Raw genomic sequence first — 8,963 nt, 5'->3', positions numbered from 1 at the left:
GACATACCAGTGCCATGCCCCTACCCCTTCTGTTGTCCCTCACTGACAAGGCACATCCCCCCCAACCCATTGCTGGTGCCTCTCACTCCTGACTCAATGCCCCCTGGCACTGCCAGTGCCCTGGACACCCAACCCACATTCACCCACCCCCTCCTCCATGCCTTTTACTCCTGATCAGCAGCCCCCTGCCCCCCTCCCAGCTCTGCTGGTGTCCCTCACTCTCTACATGCAGTCCCTGCCCCCCTGCCAGCCCTATTGGTGCCCCTCACTCCTGACCTGCAGACCCTTGCCCGCCCCAGCCCAAGCAGCTCCTGCATTGCATGCACACCCAATCTCACACACACACTCACTCTCTCTCCCTGGCTTGCTGGAGCCCATGTGGCGTATATGTGACCCCCAACATCCAATCACCTTGCCTGCTGCTCCCAGCCCCAAGCAGCCAGCCCAGGAGAGCAGAAAACCTGGAAATTTGCTCTTATTTTAAAAACCTGCCCGGACTCAGCACAGAGGTCCAAAAAAGAGGACATGTCTGAGAAAACCCAGATGTATGGTAACCCTAGCATAAAATTGACTATGTCTGCACTATGGAAACTGCTTTGGCTGCACCTTGTTGACACAGCTGAGATAACTTTAAAATACCACCTTGTTTATTGCTAATAATTTAGTTGTTACAGAGCAACACAGAGGTTAGCTTGGGCTAATTGCTTGAATATTTACCCAGCTGCGTGAGTGGTTTAGTAGCCTGTGTTAAGCTCCAAGCTACTGCAGGCACACTACTAACCGTACCCAAACTAGCTTGCTTAAAGATAGCTTAGATGTGTGTACACAAAAATACAGTCACACTTTTGACTGCAGTGTACTTATACCTTTAAGTATAGCAGAAGACTTGCACCTTTTACTCTGTTATCAGTTATGTGTATGTGCATAGTTATTGTTGGGGCTGCCAGCTACAATATGTATTGTCATGTAATTGAACTGAGGAACTCCCTTCAAATTACCCTTTCACAAAGACTAGCATGGTTCGTGCCAACCATTTAGTAACCCTGTTTTGTGTATGCACAGTAAACTTCTCCTGGGTTTGTTTTCCTGGTAGAAAAACTTGCCTGGAGACACCTGAATAGACATTTGAATGCTAAGCCCTTGAGGAGCAGAAGGCTCACAGTGCTGATGCTACACAGCTAGGGAGTCACTGTACACACATCTCAGCATGCTCTGCAGACTCCCTCAGTCTTCTCAGAGACAGAATGGTAACAGTGCACAGGGCAGCTGATTGGTGACCCAGACTGCTCAGCCTATGTCTCCCTGCAGCACAATATAGGAATTATGAAGGGGGGCTTGTTCTGCTCCCTGTTTGGCTGGAACACTAGAGTTCTGCCCAAGCTACACACTTTTTCTTGGAGGAGGGGAGGGAATCTGGGAGCAAAGCACTCTGGGATGCTAGAGAACTGTGCTGCAGCTCATTTCAGAAAGGAAAGTCTACAGATATTTGCTTTTCCAAAAGAAGCTCTCCTGGGAGCAATTTAACTTTGTTTGTTTCCAGGTTATTTTTCTGCCAGAGTGGTCATTTTTGTTCTGGGAGAAAAATCCTGAACATCTGTACAATTTTGGATTCTCCTGGGAAATCTACAGTTCTCCCAGGAGAAACTGAATGTCTTTACATGGCCTGTTAAGTATATTAAAGGGGCTGAAGCCAAGCTTTCAGTAATCAATATAAAGTGCTCAGTTTATAAAAATTATATATAACAATAAATTTACTGACAAAATATAGCTCAAGAAAATAAATTTATAACATGGGGCTTAATCATTTCAATTGAATTACATGTCATTTTGAGAAATCTGTAGGCTTTCAACTACATAGAAGGAAAGAATAAAGTCATGAGGCACTAAATGTGTCAGGCCATAACCCAGAATAGTCCTGGATTTTTGTTATTGGTTTTTAATATAGTAAGCCAGATTCTGATCTAGCTTGCACTGATATAAATCCAGAACACTTTATATGATTTCAGTGTAAGCTGGCAGAGAGTCAGGCCCAAAGAGTTGCTTTTGATTTTTCAAATGGTGTTCCATAAAGGTAATCTATTTTTTATGCTTGAGGTAGTCTCCCTTGAATCAATGGGTCAAATATTTCATTGACACATTTACACCTGTACAATGTGTTTAGTTCAGCAAGGAAACATTTTGTATTCAATTTACATGGGTGTTGCTGATTATATAAGTGGGACCAGCTTTCCAGTGTCAGGACACAGGTAGTTGTATATGTCTTCACTGGTAGAAAAATAGGTGCCTAGAAAGTTAGGTGGCAGCTGAGTGGGAGTTAGAAGCCTAATTACTTTTGTGTATTTACCTGTGACTGTCAACTTCCCAATACAAAGTTTATCTACATTAGAGAAAAGGTCAGGATTAGCTAACCATAGCATCTTTCCTAGATGCAAATGATGCCTTTTAATACGGGTGCACCAAGTGAGATTTTTTGGGGCCGATACCAACGGCCGATTTTTTTAATGAGCCATATCAGCCAAAAACGATCCAGTTTCCAGTATGTGGCCCAGCAGGTTGGAGAGCAGTGTCTGGCTGGTAAGTCTGTTGTAGGGGAAGGGACGTGTGTGTGTGTGTGTGTTGGGGGGACAGATTGAGGCCCTCACAGTGAGGGAGGGAGCAGCGCTAAGGCAGGGGCAGGTACTGCCCAGCCGGAGCAGGGCATAGGATGGAGCTGTGACTCATTTGGGGGGTGAATGGAGGGGGGCAGCTTCTGTTGGTACACACACCTCAGGAGGGTATGGGGGGCATGTGCCTTCAGATTTGCATGCAGGGCAGGGGTGGGATGGGGATGGGGTTGGCACCAGGCTCTACCCAGCTGGGGGCTGGGCCAGGGCTGTGCGCAGGGTGAGCAGCAGCAGCACTGGGAGGGGGGCTACTGCAAATTTTGGGGTGGTTCTATGCTCCCCTCTCCCATAGCTCCCTTTCTAGTGCCTCCTGCCCCAAGTGCAGCCTGGTCCAGTCCCCTCCGCCGGGAAGAGTTCAGTGCAGCCCCAGCCTACAGTGGCAGCCTGCCTTTGCCCCGCACACAGGTCTGGGGGGGCACACGCCCCGCCCATGCCCTCCCGGGGTGGTGCAATGGCAGGAGCCAACCCCCCTCCCTGCGTTCCCTAGACAAGCTGTGGCTCCATCCTTTGCCCTGCGCCACCTCGGCTGTGCAGTGCCTGCCCCAGTGCCAGCTCCACTCCCTCCCTCACTTTAGGGGCCTTGATCTGCACCCCCATGCCATTTCCCTCTCCCTGCCCCTTCACCCACAACAGATTTATCAGTTGGACTCTGCACTCCTGGTCACCTGCATGCTGTGCTGCAGCTGCGCACATGCATGGGACATTTATCAGCAACATTATTGGTGACATCAGCCAAAAAAAGCCAATAATGTCATTGCTGATAACATCATTTTTCCTTCTATTGGTGCTGATTACAATATGGGACTGATGTATTAGTACACTTCTACCTTTTAAACTTTGTTAATATGGGCAAAATCACTTTGGCCAAAAAATATCTTAAGGTTGACCTTGACCAGATGAAAGGTGCTAATGCAACGTGGATCTATACAGGGGGGTAGAGAGTTGCAGTTAGGCTGAGCTAACCATTTTACAATAGCTTGTATATTATATTTGGAATAGTCTATAAGGGTGCCTATACATGTGCAGTGAGGCTGCTCTGAGGTGCTGTGATTACAGTGCATCAAGAGCAGACTTGATTAATCAAGTCTGCTGGAGTGTTGTAGTTACCATGCTCCAGCAGATTCCAGCATCTCATGTATTAACATACCCACACTGAAAAACGTTGGTGGGGGCCCTTTAAGTTTGAGCTTTAGTTTAAAGCATCCTGCCACCATTTTTCAGTGTGGGGATGTGGATTTATGAGCCATTCTAATTAAATTGCCCCCCCACTCCCTTCAATCATGTGTATAATTGCCCTGTGATTAAGTGTTCAATAGTCTAATTTCAGGAATTTCTTTACTAGAGGGAACCAGCAAGTGTAGGCTAAAAATTGTTCATAAGATCTCATTTTTTAAAAATGTTCTAGCTTGTAATTTTCTCAGAGATTCTTCTGTATTCAAAGATCAAGCACTAGAGTTTTAGGAGGAGACACTATACACTTTTTGCTTAATAGACAGTTTAATCCTTGATTTAGGTGAAAATTTCAGTATATCCTGCTTAAGTATGGACTCCTATGGCACCTCCATAAATCCACAAAAAACCTAATATGGTTCTTTGGCTAATGCTTCTGATTTGTACTGGGCTGCTGGCATTTTTACATCTTACTGATCTCTATGCTGTTAATATGTGTACCTCATTTTTGGGGGGAGGGAGAGGAGAATATAGAGCTAGCTTGTTTCCCTTGGTTGGGAAAGGGAGGTTTTCTGATTAAGATGACTGTTTTGGTGTTCCGAGTACTGGGAGACTTTCCAGTTACTTATAATTGGAAGCACCAAATGCTTAATTGATGTAAAAAACCTGTACTTTAAGCATTTTGCAGTTTTGCTTTTGATCTTTCATGTGCATGGATATTGCACATATAGTTTAATAAAAATAACTGAAAGGCTTATGATGAGGATGTGTGCTAGCATGTGGACAGAGTTTAGGTGAGCATGGAGTTTATTGCAGAATCAAAGAAAGCATGGGAGGCTCCCCTTTTGTTTATGGATAAGTTGGGCCTGTAATTAACAACTGGACTTTGCTTGGGTTCTTTTCAAAATAATTAAAGTCACTATATTTTTCTGTATGGCCAAAAGTGCTAGAAGTGAACATTTTTACCAGTGTTGAATTTGAATATGAAATCAGCCCTTAACACAATGCCATGTGCTAGATCAGCATCCTCAAAACGGTGTCAAACTGGCAAGAGAATATGAGGCCCAGTCCATCTCCAAATAGAGTCAGTGTATGCGGGAGGGGGTGAGACTACCAGCTTTACTAATTAATTGTCAATTAAAATTGTTTTTTCCCTCTTTCCTCACAGTAATTTATCCAGAAACAAGCTTTCAAGTTTATCTAAGAAGCCTTTTCGCCATCTGAGTTTGTCTGATTTGTAAGTACTGGTCCTTTTAAGTGAAATGTATTTGTGGGTTAGAATGGAGGAACAGTCTGAGGGCAATGGAGGCTCAGTTTATTGAAGTCTGTAAGGGTCTGTCCAAACACAGGGATGAAGTCCTGACCTCCTGAAGTTAGTAGGAGTTTTGCCACTGATTTTAAAGAGGCCAGATTTTCATCTGAGGTTTTTTAGAAGATATGAGATTCTTTTTGTATAACTGCATTATTTTAACAAGGGTATTTATTTAATACAATACTTGGTGAACATGCGATCATATTGTTCTCTCGTCTCAGCACTCCAAATTAATATGTGATTTAAACATGCCTTTTCCTGTCAGCTTGTTTTGTCATGAGATTATTTCACATGGAGCTGTAGACTTTGCTATTTAAGAGGGGTTGGCAATCTACAGCCTGTGGGCAGGGTCCAGCCCATGGAGAGCTTGTATCTAGCTTGTGAAGGTCTGATTCAGCAAACTGGGGAGAGGTACCTATTTAAAGTGGATGTGTTAAATTGGTGATTTAAAGGGGCCATGTTAAAGTGGCGACTTAAAACCTCCTGCTCTGTGCCCTTGCTTCCAAATTTGCTGTTCCCTTTTGATGTTCACCATAGTTTTGGTAGCACCCAATAAGTGGAGAGGGGCATAGAACAGGTAGGGGATTGGAGAAGCAGAGGACTGTGGGAAGAAGTGGTGATTGGCATCCTATAGTGGTAGCCAGGTTGCAGGCACCTGGCCTGCCACTCCAAAAGGTTGCTGAACCCTGTGAATGTAGAATTCTGAAATACCCTGTGTCAGTGAACCATCAGCCACTTAAAGATACTCATTTGAAGTCTGCTTATCATTTCCTTACATGTCTTGGCTTCACAGTTGTGCTTGTTGTTAGGGTTGTGTGAAGCTTTGGTCCCTGGTTCAATTCAGCGGCGATTCGGACCAATTCAGTGGCTGAATTTTGGAATCCAAATCAAATCAGAGGACCCTTTAATCTCTCCGAATCGAATTGGAACCCTCCAAATCGATTCAGAGAGATTTGGAAAGATTCAGAGATTCAGACATAGAGACAGCTTTAAATGTTTTTTCTACATAACTCAAGGTAGCAGGGGCTTGTAAGTGCTGTGATGCTTGGGTGCACGGAGTGTCCCACAGAAGCAAGGGGGCTCCCCAGCGTGCTCAGCAGCAGACCTGGAAGTGGACCAGAAGCACTTCCAGTCCACTTCTGGGTCCAGCAGGGAGCATGCTGGGGGCACCACCATGCCCCCCCCGGCACAGCAACTGGTGCCTCCTGGGTCGGGGGGGGGGTACCTGGGGACCCCCTGCAGCTGATCCCCAAGCCGGGGAGGCACAGGTGGGGCCCCCAGTGTGCTCCCTGACACACCTGAAAGTGGATCGGAAGTACTTCTGGTCCACTTTCTAGTTTGCCACCAAGCATGTGGAGGCCCCCCCGCAACTCCTGTGGAGCTTTCCATGCACCCCAGCATCACAGTGTTCACAAGCTGTGCTGGTACCTTGAGGTATGTAGAAAAAACTTTTAAAGCTGTACCTATGTCCGAGTTGCTGATTCTCTGAATCAGCATCAAATCTTCATTTTTGGATTCGGCCAAATCGAATCAGGGACAGTGATCCAAATCAACAAATCACTGTCCCTGATTTGGGCCGAATCTGAATCTGAATTGAATAGGGCTCACTTTACACACCCCTACTTGTTGGCTGCTGAAAAATATATTCCCCTAAATATAAAATTGTTTTGAGCCATTTCCCCTTGCCCAATTGGCTGCTTTATTTTCTGCTGTCTACCCAGTCTGCCACTCTGTTTTCTGTGCCACAGGTTGGCCGCCCCTAGTTTGGTTAACCTAAGCAGAGAAGACTAAATATTTAGCCAAAAATGAGAAAGTGAGTCAGTAGAACACATAATAGCAAACCTGGGAGATATGGTTACTGTATAACGCTCTAAACAACTAGATTCTCACATTGGCTTCTCTCATAACTTTTTAGGGTCTGTATTACTGTATTTTTTTTGTTGAAAGGTATAATAGAAGGAAGGAGACTTAACTAAGGCTTTGAACTTCATACTTCAGGACTTGTATTTTAGAGCTCTGCAGGATTTGGACTCTGGAGAAATAAATGGACAAGGCAGAAGTACAAGCCAGGAAGTATGTGTTGAAATCCTGAACGTGTTTTAGTACACATTCCCATTTCAACACACAAACCCCTATGCACTACAATTATGCCTCTCCGACATGTTTTGTTGATAATTAAGGTGGCATAGTCATTTTCTTTACAGCTCAGGGAATATCACTCACTGAAATTTCCCTTCATAAATTGACAATTGCTGGGTATTCAGATGAAAAGATAAGTTGGCTGCAAAACATGCCCATTTTGTTGGATAGCTGTGCACTTTTTTTTTTATAACTCAGTCTCCCCTAACACAGTCTCTTCTCCCACCTGCAGTAAGTTTGCCCATGACTAGCTGGAATCACTCCATTGTATTCAAACAGAAGGCAGTGAAGAATGGCTCCTCACAGTCCAACTCATTCAGAGAGGCATAAGCTTTTCTAGGCAATGGTTAGCTGATGAAGTAAGTGGTTACCTACATAATCTCATGTCTTTCTGAACCCGTTAGTCTGAAAGGTGCCACCCTGCTCTGCCTTCTGCTTGACTTCAGACTAACATGGTGAGCTACCTTTCTCTACCTGTTACATACAAGGAGTAACTAAAATTTGCTCATCAGCTATATTGACAGTCTCTGCACTCTCTGTAACAGGTGGCCAGTTTCTTATTGGAGTGACAGTCTTGAAAGGATTTGAGGGAGCAGAAGGTAATACAACCTTACACATCTGTTCAGTAAGACCATAGGAAAAACTGATACCTTTGTCTCTGTCTTTGAAGTTGTTGAGATCCTGTGCAGAGAAGGAGGGCAGCTTAGGGTGGGAACTACGGGAATCAAAGATTGTGAATGAGTGATAGGAAGTGTGGCAATTAAGTTTATCAGGAATAGGGAGACAGTGCTTATTGGCAAAATATCTAGCTGACATGAGGTAGGAGAGAACACATTTGTATTATAATCATGGGAATTGTGCCATGAGCATTCAGCAGCATGGTACCAGGTGCACTGGTAAGGTAGAGCTGAGTAAAATAGGAACTGTGAAGATAAATTGATATATGTTTGGCATAGTACAGTGATGATGGCCAAGTAAATAGGTAGATAACAGGCTTTGGGGAGGTTAGAAACAGTTGAAGAATTGGGGGAATAGAGGTGGGAGATACTAAAGGGCACAGAATGGGTGGTAGCAGGTAAGTGGGAAGTAAAGAAGGGATAGAGGTTGGGGAATGAATATTAATCATGGTGCTGTTGATAACTGTATTTATGCAGGTGCATGCTCCAGGTCTCGTTAGCTTCTAGCAATGCAACTATTTACTTTGTTGTTTTTTTGCTCCACTTTTGATTTCCTTCTCTGTTTTTATCCCTCTTTATTCTAAAAAGGCATGTTAGGAATTGTAGATACCAGAGAGAACCCTGGAGGTCAGAGATATAAGACCCCATATGGCCCCTTCTTGTTGCCATGATCTTAAACTAACAAAGGTTGTGGTGGATTAAGAAACAGGAAAAAAAAAAAGGTTTTGAGTGTGTGTGTGTGTGTGTGTGTGTGTGTGTGTGTGGAAAGGAGTTGCATTCTATCCTGATGCTGACAGGTTAGAGGGCCATTCCTGAGCACTAGGGGTGCACCAGTAGAAATTTTTGGGGCCGATACCAATGCCCGATATTTAAGGAAGCATATTAGAAGATACCGATCCGATTTCCGATACAGCTGCCGCTAGCTGGTAAGTGGTGGATGGGGAGGGGGGAGCGAAGAGGTATGGGGGGGGCAGATCAATGCTCCCCATGCTGAGGGAGTGG

At 44.6% G+C, this 8,963-nt stretch overlaps 1 protein-coding gene across 2 annotated transcripts in view; it reads left to right on the top strand.

Annotated features, from left to right (window-relative positions):
- Positions 1-8,963, top strand: part of NTRK2 (neurotrophic receptor tyrosine kinase 2) — a 358,528-nt gene that overhangs the window by 5,469 nt on the left and 344,096 nt on the right. Inside the window, exon 3 of one of the 2 annotated variants that reach the window (XM_019517383.1) lies at positions 5,002-5,070. The gene's annotated coding sequence lies outside the window, so the exon portion shown is untranslated. Of the gene's footprint in view, positions 1-5,001; positions 5,071-8,963 lie in introns of those variants that run through there. The other variant, XR_002097350.1, reaches the window with a different exon arrangement.

The sequence above is a fragment of the Gavialis gangeticus genome, unplaced genomic scaffold, assembly GCF_001723915.1.
Source record: "Gavialis gangeticus isolate Ggan-Ray unplaced genomic scaffold, GavGan_comp1, whole genome shotgun sequence".
Classification (NCBI taxonomy): domain Eukaryota; kingdom Metazoa; phylum Chordata; order Crocodylia; family Gavialidae; genus Gavialis; species Gavialis gangeticus.
Note: the sequence above shows the minus strand (reverse complement) of the source record. Positions and strands in the feature narration are given on the sequence as shown.